General features: G+C 40.7%; 1 long non-coding RNA gene across 1 annotated transcript in view; it reads right to left on the bottom strand.

Annotated features, from left to right (window-relative positions):
* LOC142107339 (uncharacterized) overlaps nucleotides 1–16,772 on the bottom strand; it is a 135,845-nt gene that overhangs the window by 102,257 nt on the left and 16,816 nt on the right. The window contains exon 3 of the long non-coding RNA XR_012679946.1: nucleotides 10,230–10,339. This is a non-coding gene — a long non-coding RNA (uncharacterized LOC142107339). The remainder of the gene's footprint in view (nucleotides 1–10,229; nucleotides 10,340–16,772) is intronic.

The following is a 16,772-nucleotide window of genomic DNA, read 5'->3' as shown; positions in this document are numbered from 1 at the left end:
ATGTAACCTCAGCAAGTATACACTATATAATGTAACCTCAGCAAGTATACACTATATAATGTAACCTCAGCAAGTATACACTATATAATGTAACCTCAGCAAGCATATACTATATAATGTAACCTCAGCAAGTATACACTATATAATGTAACCTCAGCAAGTATACACTACATAATGTAACCTCAGCAAGCATATACTATATAATGTAACCTCAGCAAGTATACACTATATAATGTAACCTCAGCAAGTATACACTATATAATGTAACCTCAGCAAGTATACACTATCATCATCACCGTTATTTATATAGCGCCACTGATTCCGCAGCGCTGTACTGAGATCTCACTCACATTAGTCCCTGCCCCGAGAGAGAGAGAGAGAGAGAGAAAGAGAGAGAGAGAGACTAAAGTCAATTTAGATAGCAGCCAATTAACCTACCTGTATGTTTTTAGGGTGTGGGAAGAAACCGGAGCACCTGGAGGAAACCCACGCAAACATGGGGAGAACATACAAACTCCACACAGATAAGGCCATGGTCGGGAATTGAACTCATGACCCCAGCACTGTGAGGCAGAAGTGCTAACCACTGAGCCACCGTGCTGCCCAAATAATGTAACCTCAGTAAGTATACACTACATAATGTAACCTCAGGATTATTCCAATATGTCTCTCTGTACTGTCATCAGCAAACAGTGCCAGGCTAATCTGATCAACCATTGGCTACTGTCAAACCTGTCCACTCTTCTCACTATATATCTATAAACACGAATGCTCAGTCTGCTTACATCACTGCTGAAACAGACCACAAGACCGAGGTTCAAACTGGGGGTGCTGGGGACACAATCCAGAAAATAGAAGAGAAGAAGAGATTCGTTCACCAAAAATAATGCATTGACAAGTAACAAAAAAACAATACTGTTTAGAACATAAAAGTGGTCACAAAGTAAATAAACATGTGCTCCATGACTGTGTGTGGATCCATTCTATCTCCAGAATGAAAATATCTCTAATCTGGACATACAGGTACGTGGGCAAAACGGAAGAGAACGACCAAGGGGTGACTGTGTAAGATGGGATGGGAATATGAGCGATTTTCTTGCTTTCATTTCTTTTCCCTTTTACCCAATACAAAGGGTTTATACTCCGTTACTTCTATTTTGGATATTTTTCAGATTTAGTTTTTTTTGTAAGACAATTACTTTTTAAATTTGAAATTTGTATATACTGAAATCGTAAAAATAAACATTCCCCTTAAAATATCCCCCCGAAACTAAAACAGGTTTTTCCAAGTGCATCAGCCGTAGACACATGGTCGGTCGTTTGCAGGATTTAAAAATAGAAAAATTTACTTTGCGGATTAACAGTTTGATGACGGGGGCGTGTTGTGATTTTCATGGCTGTTGGGAGGTGAGGGGTTACAATGACAGGTCGTCTGTACAGAGAGATTTAACGGACTTAGCATCAATGTCACAGATCTGGGAGGCCCAGCTTGAACATTTCATGGCTCTTTACCTAATGGGAAAACAGACGTACATTTCACAGTTAAGTCAGTTTGTTTTTGGATGCCCAATTAAGGGTCATTGGCGATTCCATCCTGTCCCCTTGTTAGGGAGATACAGTGTTTGGAATTCTCTCAATATTGGTTATGAAATAATTATAAAACTATACACCTCTGACCCACACACTGCTGTTATATCAGCAAGTCATTTCCTCACTCGTCACCTCCCTGAGATAGTGGTTATTGATTGGGGCCTGACAGTATATAGCCAGCGTTACATATCTCCCCACAGCACACACAGGCACCCAAATTATCTCCAAGTCACGCAGATTAAGGGAATGGATTGAAATGAATCATTTATTCCATGCCTGTACATGCAAATCTCACTCTGTATCAAATAGATGGAAAACTGGATTTCAAGAAATCTCAGGGAATATATAAAATTGTATACACCGCACACACACACAAACAAATACACAACAGCAAAGCAAAGCAAATAAAACACAGTACACAAACACTAAAAAATAAAATAAATACATTACAAAATTGCAATACTAATAAAAACACTACAGCAAAACATAGCAAACACAACACACACACACACACACACAACACATATACACACAACTGCATAACTAATAATACATCAGCTCCAAACATGTGTAAATGTAGTGAAATGACTCAATTACACGTTCTAAAATTTGGATGTATAAGTTGTCATTTTGCACTAACCCTGTTTTGAATACCTTGATAGTGAACGGCCCATTCTTCTCTAAAGACTGGAGGGAACGCAGGTTCCTTTTAGCACATTTAAAATTATCATTTTTCACAGGTAACTTTGCAACAGATTTTTAATAACAAAGATGTTACAGGCTTCTGTTCACCTAAAAACACATTTATATATTTTATACGATCGCCTCTTCTGGATCAGATGCTCTCAGATACGTATGGAGACTGTGACATCACCACAGCGGAGGCAGCCGTTTTATGAGCTGAACCAAGTCAGCCAGCTACCTTAGACTGTACGCTCCAATGGGGCAGGGACTGATGTGAGCGAGTTCTCTGTACAGCGCTGCAGAATTAGTGGCGCTATATGAATAGAAGATGATGATCGTGCATTCACTGTCACAGTGCTGCATTCAGAGAGTGACCGTAGGCCCTAATCACTCACTGTGATTAGGGCCTATGTGTGAGGGATTCCATCCTTGCTTGTCCGCTGTCCTGCAGCCCGTACAGCAGAAGTCCCTGGTAACACCAAGTGAGGGTCCCAGGAGAGTGACCACCACCTATACACTAGTTTCATCTTATGGCCATTACAGATTAATCCTTACTTGCAGCCTATAGCGAATGTGTCATTGTATCATATGGCAGCTCACAGTTCAATGAATACACACAGCGCTGTGGCTACATGTTTTACTAACAATTCTGTGAAAATAAAATAATGTTTCTATAAGAGTATAATGTGACTTTAATGCAGAAGGTAGATCTCTATCTATGTATATACAACAGCATATGTATTAATCAGTGGTTGGCTGAAAGCCATAGACACACAACTTACATCACAGAAGTGTGATAGAGACTCCCCTGCGCCTCCTCTCCCAGCGGGTCCTGATGCCTGCGTGAGACTAATTAAGTGGGTATGTTGTGGGCACGTTGGCTTTCAGCTCCTGGTTAAGGAATGTAACATCTGTCTCCTCTCCCACTCTCACACCAGGGGGGGAAGGAAGGAGAGAGTGGGCTTCTGGCCAGATGTTCAATGACGGGTTCCCACTTTATAGGACATTTTCAGCATGTTATGGAATTGCCCAGCACCGAGGACTGGCATAAAGGGTGCTAGAAGTACTACGGTACCAGGTTAGGGAAGGAAGGGTCTGGACCTGTCTCTTCTCACATCCCACCTGTTCTACAAACCACATGGATGCATTGTAAGTGTAAATAACACACATAGTGTGTCCTTGGGATAGTAGAACACAGCATGTCCTGAATGGACTGTGATTTATCTCTACCACTGGGCACAGCACCCTTCCTACATCACAGCTTTCCTGCCTGAAGAGTGCTAGTGAGACAGCGCCAGGGGGTGAGCACAGTGCATCCTGTATGTACATACAGGGCCCCAGAGCTGTAGCACAGACATATGGCGCCCACCATAATCCTTTCCCCTCCTGCAGCCCCTTCCCCATCAACCCTCATCTCCCTGTCCCCACTTTGAGGGATCAAAGTCTTTTTTATATAACGATTTTGGGGTTTATTTCCCAGACGTATCCAGCTGCAGGTCCCTCTCCTCCGCTCACTGACTGACTACTCTTCATTTAGAAGTATTAACAACGTTGGCTACACCACCAGAAAACATCTAACTGCTGTGACGTTTACATGAACTAGGCAGGCGGATCTTGTGGTGTATTCCAACAGTGCTGACACTACGCTTCCTGCGCTATTATTTGTCACAATGCACTATAGCTGCCGGAGCACCAGAGATTCATTCATTGACCGTGAAGAAGCTATGCAGAGAGAGAGAACGCATTCCCTTCCCCACCCCACAATACGTTCTGTCCAGTTACCTCAATACTGTGTACTTACCCGGCACAGACATTACAAATAAACCTTGTGAGCTACTATTACAACCAAGGCCACACACTGACAATGGTGAGAGACAAGCAAAATCTCTCTCAGCTGACGGATCTCCCCCTTTCCAAATGCGCCCTCACCCCGCTTGCCCCACACAACTCTTACCACCGCCCTGCAGGGCACACAGTGTTTTTCTATACTCGTTCCTGAGTGGAGGGAGCATAGAAACACAATCTATTTTATTTTAATATGACATAAATTTTTAAATAGCGCCTACAGCAGTATTAACCTGGACAGGACAAGTTCTCTGTAATATTACACAGTATTTAGTTACTGAAAGGCCTCCAAACTACTGTAGAATTGCAAACAAGCTGATATATGCAAAAAGAAGCATAGTAAATCCTGTTTCTGCACTAGGAGTAGCACACGTTTACCATCACAGGACTATCTGTACCATAAGTCAAGCAGTCCCTACATTGATTTATTATTAACTTTTTATTTATGAAAGAAACTGGTGTAAAGAATCACAATAAATATTAATGAACCAAATCTTTAAAAAAAAAAGGACTGATAGGGTGAGAAAATAGGGAGAGAAAGTGAATGGGTGAGAGAATGACAGGACTAATCAATAAGCAGACAATACACAAAACACAAATTAGTGCAAATATACAATTATAAAAAAAGAGGATACAAAGATTAGAAGAAGATGGTAGGTTAGCAGGGGTCAGGGTTTGTCCAGCTTTTACAATTAGGGATTTAGCAGCCGAGGATGTGGTGCTCATATCTTGTGGAGAGCGGGAGAGGACGGTCCATGGGGATTGGTTGTTCGGACAGAGTTAAAAATGGACAAGACTTTGTCCCAAAACGGGGTAATGCAGTCCACCATATATGGAAAAAAAAGTACTTACAAGTACCACAATTCTGCCAGCAGTTGTATAGGAGTTAGGGAACATTTTAGAGTTTATCTGGGAAATAATACCACCTATAGGAAAGGTTGCACAACGTTTCCGTAATTTGTGTAGAAATATAACTAGTGGCAACTCCTTCTCTCGCTTTTTTCCCAGCAATCTGGAGGGGATCCCAGGTCCCTTTCCCACCACTGAGAGCCAAGAGTAATATCCATTTACATCTACATTGAATTTTTAACGCTGCAAGGAAGTAGTGTCCTTCTGTTACCCTTTGTCCATAACAACAAACACAATAGTCATTTGATAAGGTTTGTCGCTACCAGAAAATGGGGTGCCCGACCGATCCAAACGCCAGGGGTGGCTATTCTGTGGGTTCAGTGGGGGATTTCTAATTGTGTCTGCAAAGTAAAATCTGTATACAACAGAGTTAGTTTTCTATGGTACGTCCATGAACCACCAGGTGTGGTAGCCGTCAGAACACCAGGGCTAGTTCTATCCCCAGGACACCACTCCTGAACGATCTCTATCTACTAATGTAAGTGCCTATCGCCCAGAAAACAATCACCCCCAGCTTTACTCTGTCACATACATGGATATAGTTAATTATGATATGACTTCAGGACCAACATCCTACATTCTTGTTTATAATATTCCCAATCCATGTTAATAAAATAATATCACCTGGCTGTGACACACACCTGGTGCCACCAGTAGGCCCATGGTCCATCTTGTCCCACTGACCTGCACTGGTGCCGTGTTTACTATGTACCAGCGTTTGCGTGTTACCGTTGTTTGGAGGACGGCCTGAACGGGCGGCCAACAGCTGTGGTGAAGTCTGGCAGGACCCACTCTGACCTTTCAACCCTTGGCTTTCATTACAAGCTAAGACCCTGGCAAGACTTCAGACTTTCTCCCCTTTCCGTGGTGGGAGACAGGCCAGCTGCACGCCTTCTCACAGCCTGGGAAAATACTTCCCCCGCCTTGCAGTGCGCTCTGATGTGTCAGCTTTTCCCTGGGACTCATGAAACCCGAGCACGCATCCCCCAGAGCTCACACTCACTGTCGTTTCAATAAAACCCACAGGAGCAACCTGGAATCTGACAGTGTGCATTTAGCTTTACAATATAGAGATAAAATGACTGATGCCACCAGTGCAAAAATAGTCTACAGTACCGATCACTTGAAGGAGCAGCTACAGTAACACAACAAGTACATACAAAGGGTTTGACCCCTCGAAGAAGCCACGTATTAATTGCATCACAATTTTAGCGTGGCGTCTCCACTACATTTTATAGAAAGAATTGCAATTCTGGACCATTCCACCAATGTAGTAAAAACTTTAATAACACACAAAAGGGACATCTGTAGTAAACAAACACAGTCCTGAAGTTCCCTCACTCCAATCATTAAAGACATAAGTGAGACTAAACCTAGCTGTAATTTTAAGATAATAGCAAATAAGACGAAAGTAAGGATGGACATAGGCTGGAGTGTTGAGGTTTTGACTTTTTCCACCAGGTACACCTAAGGTCGGACCCGTAATCCTGTAAAAATTAATACTGAATTCACTGGGGCAGTTCCAAAACCAGAATGTAGGTTTGGGGCTGTTATAAATGTGCGGCATAGCGCACATTTTGTCCAGCTTTGTGAATGAGTGAATCACGATGTCATTATGAGGAATACCATGTCTGTGGTTTCCTCACCTTCAGGTGTAAGGGCTTTTCAGTGACATTTAAAAGATTAAAGAAGGAATTATCTGCTATACAGGTGCTAAACTTGGACACATAATGCCCGGGAAAGCACAGGGTATATAAAACATGGTATATAGCTGTATATAGAACCCTGTCACTTATTCCATTACCATCAACGAGGAATACATACAATACAAGGGATATGGACACTGGACACAAAGAACAACCGGTCATTGTCCAGGATTAGAATGCAAACAGATTCCACTCTAAGAATATATATATATATCATACGTTACAAATGTACACAGATTATTATTGTAAATTGCCAAGAAAGCCTCTTCCATAAACCGGGAGGCTAAGCCTCCTTGTGTTTGACATTATGTTAGATTATAAGTGAAAACCGGGTAGTTATGGGACGGTGCCCTGGAAATGGAGCAATATATGACATGCACAGTGCAGGGCTTCCCAGCCTCATTATACGGCTATTCCTAATTAACTCGTACATTACCAGAAAGAACAGCGGCTGCGAGTGGAGCAAGGTGAATGTATGTCAGGGACACTAATGAAAGCAGGTTGCTTAAAGACCCTCATTAAACCCCTCCTAATCTGTGTAATAGGAGGAAGCAGTAAATAACAGCTGGGGAAGAGAAGGAGACGGGCGGGTGGATGTGACATCTACAACAAGCAATGGAACACAGGACAGTAGTTTCATCACTGTTAGTAATGAGTAATGCTACTTTGTATTAGATGTATACCCACGGCCTGGTGTATTTACATCACAGGATTAGTCACAAGATTCTAAGTCACAGCACAAATATGGTACAAGTGCAGTCTGCATCTTCTACAGGAGAGACAACACAAATCACCAATAAGTTTTAAGACTTTTATTTGTGTAAACTTAAAGTGGGGTTCTCCAGTAACGGATTATCCTCCACTCTACAAATAGACTAAAGGAGCATATTAATCAATCTCTGGTGATTTTGTTATTGCCACTAATGTGTTACCGCCAGTGGTAGCAGTGTTAAGGCTGGTGGTTAGTCGGTGTTGTATAGACGCAGCAAGGATAACACTCAATTACGCCAGCAATAAGGCATTTTCCTATGTTAATAAATCATCCTGTAGATTCTAGAAGTAGTGTAGTAGAAAGAATTAAAAGGAAACTTAATTTCCATACAACAGTTTAGAAGCTGGCTTTTGTGTGTCTGTCACAAAGCAAACCTGAAACAAAACATAGCTCTACTACAACAACAAAACATCCTTTCCAAAGTGTTCAAATAATTTTTAAACAAAATAATGATCAATTGTCCGGCCCCAGTGATCACTACTTATGAAACCCCAGCTTGGACCATTAAATGGAGTCAATACACCAATATTGTCCTCTGCTACTTAAATAAAAATAAAATTGTCCCAATCAATTTTCAGATGGTTTTCAGAAAGAAACGTGCACATCCTAAATACTCCTGTTGGGAGTACAAATACAATGTTGTTTACTTCCCATGTGACCTGCAATATACAGAAGGACCAGAAGGATAGCAGGATAGTAGAACACAAACAGAATACTGTAAGTGACTATAATAATCATAGTCTGTCCAGACACTTAAATATACCCAATTCTGGAGGCCTAAAAGCCATCACAGCGATAGAAGTTGACCAAGTAAAAAACAGAACGCGATAAGGACTGATATAAATCCTTCTGGACCTTTACATTAAAAATCATTAATTCAATGTGGATCTAGATTTATCACTGTCATGAGTATAGTCGAATCACAATAATAATCAAATAACATCATAATGTTGTCCTGATCTATATCCTAAAATCTGGTTACTTTAGTCAAAATGGTTTACAGCAAATCACTGGAGTTAATGTATTTTGATGAAAGATATATGGACAATTTACCCAGATTACTTAACTCAGAAATGTCCTAATATCACAGAAAACCAATCAACAGCTTTTTATTGCCCAGTTAAGAGTCCCAAAGAGTCAAGTTCAGTGTATAATCCTTATGGAAAACATAATGGATCAAACTTTTCCAAAATCCATGTTTGAGAAAATCTCTGTATCCATTTGTAACATCATAAATATGTATCAACAATATAAACATGCCCTATCAAGGAGCCTATGGAGAGGATGTCTCTCTCCATATACCATAATCATGTTTCATATGTATAATTATACCATGCTTAGTGGAATCAATGCCATATCTGCTATGTTCCAGAGAAGGGTTAGGATATACTTTTAGAACCCATTTACAGAATGTTTTTTTTAACAATAGGACAATAAAATAGGTTGTAAAATAGATTAACATAACAACATACCTGTTTTAGTGAGGTCACCGCTGAGGGGGTTTGTTCAAGGAAGAAAATTTAAAAAATGCAAAGAAACAATTTTAGAAATGATCAGTTTTTGAAGATCAGCCCCGCTTTTGAAAAAGTGTCCATATTCTGGCTTTTCCCCAACAACAGATTACATGAAGAAATATAGGAGTGTGATTTTTACGTTTCTGTGTTTTACCTCTATTTTAAAGAAACCATTTTTCCTTTATGTTTCTGTATGTCAATTTGTTATAACCATTTCTATTCTATAAGCAATGCAAACTTTTGTCATATAAAATCCAATTAAATAAAGTTCTGTCTTTGTATTCTTAAAGAACCCACATGCCAGGCTTGGTTTATAGAACTACATCTTTGCAGGGATTTGTTTCCATTTTGGTATAGGTCCAGGACTAGCTGATTTAGAGTGTCAACTCTAAATCTTAACTAATTCTTAGTGCCAAAAATACTTGGTGGTTAACAGTGAGTGCAAGATAAATATTTTGGGGCATTTTAGTCATCTTCATACAGACCAGGTTGTTTTGTGTGGATCACCCCTTTTCACATCCACATGTCACAAATACCCAGGTGGTTCTTGCCAAGACAATCACCTCTTAGATAGTCATACACCTATTGCATTAGAATACCTTCATTTTTAACATTGATCGGTGTACACATTTTAGGCAGTTCATGCTCTTTTTACACATATTACATTGTGCCTTAGTATTTTACACCAAGCAACGTTTATTTAGTATTGATACATTCTACTGCTGCACACCACATTTTCAAAAGAATTAATAAATTCCACTAATATGCAATTACTTTTCAGTATACAACCTGTGTTTTCATTTTATAAACTTATCAACCTTGTTTTTCATTTCTTCTATTATCATTGTGTCATTATTTTAATCTTCTAACAAATAGGATAGCAGAGTGCTGTGCATGGAGCATGCAATCAGTGGCTGGGCCCGTTTAGAGGCATGCAGGAAACTCGCTCATTGAGTTAGTCCAAGCTTTGAAGACAGGCGGCTCCCCGAGCCCTGGTAACTGGATTAGAGGTGACGAGAAGCTGCCTGTTTTCATCTGGTGGTTCCGCTCGTTAAGACAAATTGTTATCTTTAGGAGTTACTGTTAATAAAGTGTAAATAAAGTGCGCAGGAAGCTGGGGGGGGGGTGGGGGGGGGGGTTGTTGCCATTCACTGGGACATTGCTAATTGAATTCAGACAATAACCAGTAGCACATGGACACAGACATACCTGCAAATTACTTCTGGACAGCTTGGATTTCCCTAGGCGGCAATGAGGATACAACAAAGGGGAGCTGCGCCTTCCACACCTGGGTATTAACCAATTCATCAAAGCTGAGCCTGCAACACAAAGCATGTAACGGTGTCTCAATTTATGGTCATTTAGTAATGTATTAAAGCGCAGCCAGTGCAGAGTGACACCATCAGCAGGTTCTGTGTTATACGAATAAGCAATTTGCTGTTTATTATACTACTAAAAGAAACAACATTACTGCCCAGTGTATTATAGTTTGTGCCCTAATAATGTCACTAAAAATACTTCCACACTATATGCACAGCAAGTCATACACTGAATACTTTCACCTTACATCTTATCGCTTAGAAAAATCAGGTTATATTGTGGTTGGCTCGGATAACGTTTGTGACTATTACGATTGATCAAAGCTTGGTATAACTCTGTGTAGTTCTAATAGATTGTGAAATAGATGAAGCTAGAACCAAACACTTAAACACAGACATTGCTGAGAAAGGCCCCCAGTGAAATGCTGCCCCCTCCCCAAAAAACTGTTAAGTACTTCAAAGCCGTGCATACCAGCGACAAGTCCTCCGGTTGTTATTGCTGGAATGAGGGAAAGGGGGCTGCCCAGTGCTTCCACAGCCCCGGACATCCCCCCCAATGTGACATGGCACATCCCCACGACGCATGAAAAATGTCCCTGTCCTGACTCCAAATTCATGCATGTTGGCAGGTAAGCTTCTTCCCATAATTACTACGAAGAGCTCTGCTAAACAATTTAGTGAAGAGGGGAATGCCAGGGGGATCTGTGAGGAAGACAAGGACTTTTTATATGTATTTTAGTAGGGTTTAGACATGGTTCTACGGATGGCAGAAATTTCCCATTAATAAGTAAATCATAAATACCAAGCATATCAGATAATGGATCCCTTATCTGTACACAAAAACTCAGTGAGTGATTGGTTAACCAATTAAATTCAGCAAATCAAAGAAGGCCAGGGATCTGAAAATACAAAATCACATAATTAAACTCACTTATCAGAATGGAGGGATGCCTGCACTGAACCCTTGCTACCTTATGTAGTAGCTGTAATCACCAGTCCTGGAGCACTGATCCAGCCGAGTGATTCCTTGGTCCCTTCACTTCTTGACTAGCAAGCTAGTGACCAAGTCCAATGTCACCCTGCTTTTTACAGGCACACAGAGACTAAGCCAACAGAGTCCCAAAGTCAAGTTAAGTATTCTAACTACTGAACTGGACCAGCCCAACAGGAGTCCTAGTCAGTGCTTTCCAAGAAGAAGACTCCTTTTTTTTTTTTTTTAAACATATTTTATTAAGGAGATTTTTCAATTTTCAAAACAGTGTAAAGAAGAAGACTCCTTTTACAGGTAGAGGTTTTATGGCGGATCCAGGCCCAAGGTGGTGTTGTTTCAGTTATTAGGGAGCACAGTATTCTCCACTTTCTTATCTGAGGAGCTATCACCATTCCTACCTCGTCCTTCACATAGGCAGTGGGCCCCCCTGAAGTATGGCTCCGGGAAGTTTGCTTGCAACGATGTTGAACAATTGAGTCTCACTTGTCCATACAAAAGAGAATGATCACCCTGGTATCGGGGCACCTGAATAACCCTTTACAGTCTTTTGGTTCAAGAAACATGTTCCAAACTGACCACCAATTACTTGAAAGACTAGACAACTGTTAGCAGAGGAAGAAAAGTGCCAGCAGTCGGCACGAATAGTCGATTTGGTGCTGGTTGGCTAGGTACCTCATTACGTGTGGATACCAGCAGAGCCTAGTAAACCCACTTGGCTACATTTAAGAACCATGCACTGTACATTATCACAATAACTTATTAACGAGCAACATATACAGACGACAGGAGATGGGAAGTGGGTTTAAGCTTTATTTCAATAGTCTGGCACCCTGGTCTCACCACCTCTTCTAGTGAAAAATTCAGAACACAGTAACAAATGAGATATAGACAGGACCAGTTTTATTCTGGGATCAGAGAGGTGGGTCTGCATTTGTTCGCTTTACTAAAATTAACTTGCTGCATATTCATCAGGGGAAAACATTTAAAATATCTGTCTTTGTAAAAATCTATATTCCATGATGTGGCGACCGCTCTGCGTGTTCCTGACAGGACCCTGGAATAAGTAGATAGCAGTGTCGCATCTGTGGCTTTCCTGTGAGAGCAGAGGCTATAGATAGGACAGTTATACTGGTCCAGGCATCCAGATATTGTACCATATGTCATAGAAAATAAAATACAAATATTCCATCCAATCTGAATAACTCATCCCCACTGCCCCAGAACTGTACGATGCTTATAAAGAGCACAGGATTGAGAGAAGACCCAACATATCACATGCACCAGCTGCAGCAGCCAATATATGTGTATGTGTGTGTGGCCCCCTGCTGCTTCCTCTCAAACACCGTGAAATTATTGACTGATTTGATAAATAATGGCTGAGATGGAAAGCAGTTTATTTCTCCTTCTTATTCCTGCCTGTTATAGAATCAATGCAGATAGGCAGCTTTTGCATTAATACTATACTGGTTAGCAGGACTCTAACTATCCCAATATTACGGTGCAAAGTGGGGTGGTGCATGTCGTCGGTTTGCCTAATATTTGTGGGCTTATATATAGTGGAGGATTACACCAGACAATAACCTCAGAAATACACAATTCCAGTTAGCTGAAGCTGCAAAAAAAGTCACATAGTAGCCAAGACAGCAAAATGACTCCAGATGGCAGTTTTACACCTTGGACCTTGTAGAGCTGCCCTATAACCAGTCTGGTGAATTAATGTAGGTTTCCATTAAACATTAACTATGGGTTCAGTACAGAACTATAGACTACAGGAATAAGCTCAGGCCTTAATATATAGATAGGATTCAATGCACTCCTAGCAAACACTCTAAAGTGGGGCTACATTACCTACAGTTACTACACTACACAGGTTCTTCCAAGTTACTTATGTGTAGTTCCCCTGAGCGAAACTGTGCGGGGTAGCAGTAAGTCATAATAATGTGCACAACGCAAGCAGTAACTACTTTTGGACAATGTCCTTAATTAATTTTAACTTTTCCTTAGTGCTTGATAAAGACTCATGACTTTTATCATAAATAAGTCATGAGTAACAGGACAATGGAGAGGACTTGATATAATGTCACAATTGTATATTTTAATTATACTTATCTACTTGTACTTCTTTTAAAAACTAAAAACGCATTAACATGTGTAGATGATACAAGAGAGATATCCTAGTAAAGGTAATGTTTGGTGCCTCTTCAACACCACCTCAGAGGACACAAATTCTGCAGTGTCTACAGACAGCCTCATTAGAGCACTGCTTGCAGTTTCTGCATTCATGCACAGAATCAGACAAGTTTCTGAAAGCAGCCTTCATCATCATCATCATTTATTTATAAAGCGCCAACATATTCCGTAGCGCTTTACAATTGGGGACGAACATAGTAAACTAATAAAGAGGGTAAAACAGACAAAGAGGTGAGAAGGCCCTGCTCGCAAGCTTACAATCTATGGGATTTAAAAGAGCAAATGCATTAAAGTGAGCGTACGACACTACAAAAGATGAACTAAATGTATGATAGAATATGCAGAGTGGAGGTACTGCATAGAAGCTTTGTATCAATTCCTCCCCTGAGATATTAATACAGTCATTAAGTCACTCTTGTTGTTTTTCAATAAAAGTCCCACATGATGATTTTACCAATATTTTAATCACCACTTTTCTTGTAAAGCAGTCCTTTAAGGAAGCAGGGGGAAGGATGCAGTTAATACGTAACAATTCCTATATATTTACTTTGGAGGTTATGTTTCTCCCTTTTTTAAATGAAAGCGCCAGGCCTGATGGTTTGCCTTACCCGACCATGGTTGGAGGGGAGGTGAAAGGGCAATAGGAAATAATGGTGTCATGCGTGTATAGTGTAACACAAAGCACTTGTATGGGAACATTTCACAGCTAAACTACTGGGACGCTCCGCAGCCATTTACTGTGCTGTTCCTCTAATTGAATTTAGCAACCTCTATCCAGAAAGGAAGCAGCATTCACAGGACATCTCCAAATGTAATTCTCAGTTTATATTTGCTGTGCAGCTCATGTTACATGGATGAGAATGGCGGTATGATCAATATTAAATAGTATAGGAAATCATATTATTCACAAAATACCTCCTGAGAACTTTACTAAATTTCTTCCACTGCAAATAATACATTTACTATCTAAAAATATCAGAACAAAATTAAATATATATATATATATATATATATATATATATATATATATATATATATATATATATATATATATATATATATATATATACACATATATACACACACACACACACACACACACACACACACAAGTTAACCCGTGCATGATACTCATGCATTCTAGTCAAATCAAGCTACTTAAGGTGTTAAAAAGGTTCTTGTCATGCATTTGGGCCTAGCCCAGGCCTCCTCAGGGGAAGAGCGTTACTTCCCGACGCAAGCGCCCTTTTTTAACGTGGTTTTGTCCACATGTCACCACCTCATCATTCTTCTCCATCACCTCATCCTTCATTTTCATCGCCACATCTATCCAGATGTCTATCCAGACACAGGGATCTCTGTCAGCGGTCCTGAGTATCTCACTCTGTCACCCCCGGCAACAACCAACCACTCCCCACTGTCACCCCCGGCAACCACTAACCACTCCCAACTGTCACTTCTCCTTCAAGAAATATATATATATATATTTTTTTTAAAATCTTTTTAAACACTTTTAACAATTAACAAATTAAATTAACAAATTAAAAACATCTTAGTATACCAAATTTCAGCCCTTTCTGAAATTTTTTTTTCCACACACACTAAGAATTTAGTAGGTCAGCATTTGGCGCTGCAGCTTGGTTTCATTTTTTACACACACACACACACAGACAAACACACGCCACTAAGCATTTATATTATAGATTTTATATATACATATACATATACACACACACACACACACACACACACTACTGTGCTAAAGTTTTAGGTGTGGAAAAAATGCTGCAGAGTAAGAATGCTTTCAAAAATAGAAGTGTTAATAGTTTATTTTTATCTATTACCAAAATGCAAAGTGAATGAACAGAAGATAAACCTAAATCAAATCAATATTTGGTGTGACCACCCTTTGCCTTCAAAACATTATTCTTCTAGCTACACTTGCACACAGTTTTTGAAGGAACTCAGCAGGTAGGTTGTTCAACACATCTTGGAGAACTAACCACACATCTTCTGTGGATGTAGACTTCCTCAAATCCTTCTGTCTCTTCATGTAATCCCAGACAGACTCAATGATGTTGAGATCAGGGCTCTGTGGGGGCCATATCATCACTTCCAGGACTTGTTGTTGTTCTTTACGCTGAAGATCGTTCTTAATGACATTGGTCCTTGTCCTGCTGCAGAATAAATTTGGAACCAATCAGACGCCTCCCTGATGGTATTGCATGATGGATAAGTACCTGCCTGTATTTCTCAGAATTAACGACACCATTATTCCTGACCAAATCTCCAACTTAATTTGCTGAAATACAGCCCCAAACTTGCAAGGAACCTCCGCCTGCAGACACTCAGTATTGTACCGCTTCAAACGAAGACACAATGTTAAAATACCCAAAACTAAAAACATAGCACTTGCATAGCTGCCACACTCCATTCACTGGGACCATAATACGGAGTGCAATCCTCTCTCATCTTCCTGCTCGGCCTGTTAGAAACAAGAGCAGGAGTTGTCGATGTTATTCGGCGTACCACCATATTAGGAGGAAGAAGATATGATCCTACATATAGTATATGTGTCAGGGTAGACAGGAGGTGACATGGTCTTCTCTGTTGATGATGATGGTGTCAGGGTAGACAGGAGGTGACAGCGTCTTCTCTGTTGATGATGATGATGATGGCGTCAGGGTAGACAGGAGGTGACAGCGTCTTCTCTGTTGATGATGATGATGATGGTGTCAGGGTATACAGGAGGTGACAGCGTCTTCTCTGTTGATGATGATGGTGTCAGGGTAGACAGGAGATGACATGGTCTTCTCTGTTGATGATGATGATGGCGTCAGGGTAGACAGGAGGTGACAGCGTCTTCTCTGTTGATGATGATGATGGCGTCAGGGTAGACAGGAGGTGACAGCGTCTTCTCTGTTGATGATGATGATGGCGTCAGGGTAGACAGGAGGTGACAGCGTCTTCCCTGTTGATGATGATGATGGCGTCAGGGTAGACAGGAGGTGACAGCGTCTTCCCTGTTGATGATGATGATGGCGTCAGGGTAGACAGGAGGTGACAGCGTCTTCTCTGTTGATGATGATGATGGCGTCAGGGTAGACAGGAGGTGACAGCTCCTTCTCTGTTGATGATGATGATGGCGTCAGGGTAGACAGGAGGTGACAGCGTCTTCTCTGTAGATGATGATGATGGTGTCAGGGTAGACAGGAGGTGACATGGTCTTCTCTGTTGATGATGATGATGGCG

Source organism: Mixophyes fleayi, chromosome 11, assembly GCF_038048845.1.
Source record: "Mixophyes fleayi isolate aMixFle1 chromosome 11, aMixFle1.hap1, whole genome shotgun sequence".
Taxonomy (NCBI): domain Eukaryota; kingdom Metazoa; phylum Chordata; class Amphibia; order Anura; family Limnodynastidae; genus Mixophyes; species Mixophyes fleayi.
Note: the sequence above shows the minus strand (reverse complement) of the source record. Positions and strands in the feature narration are given on the sequence as shown.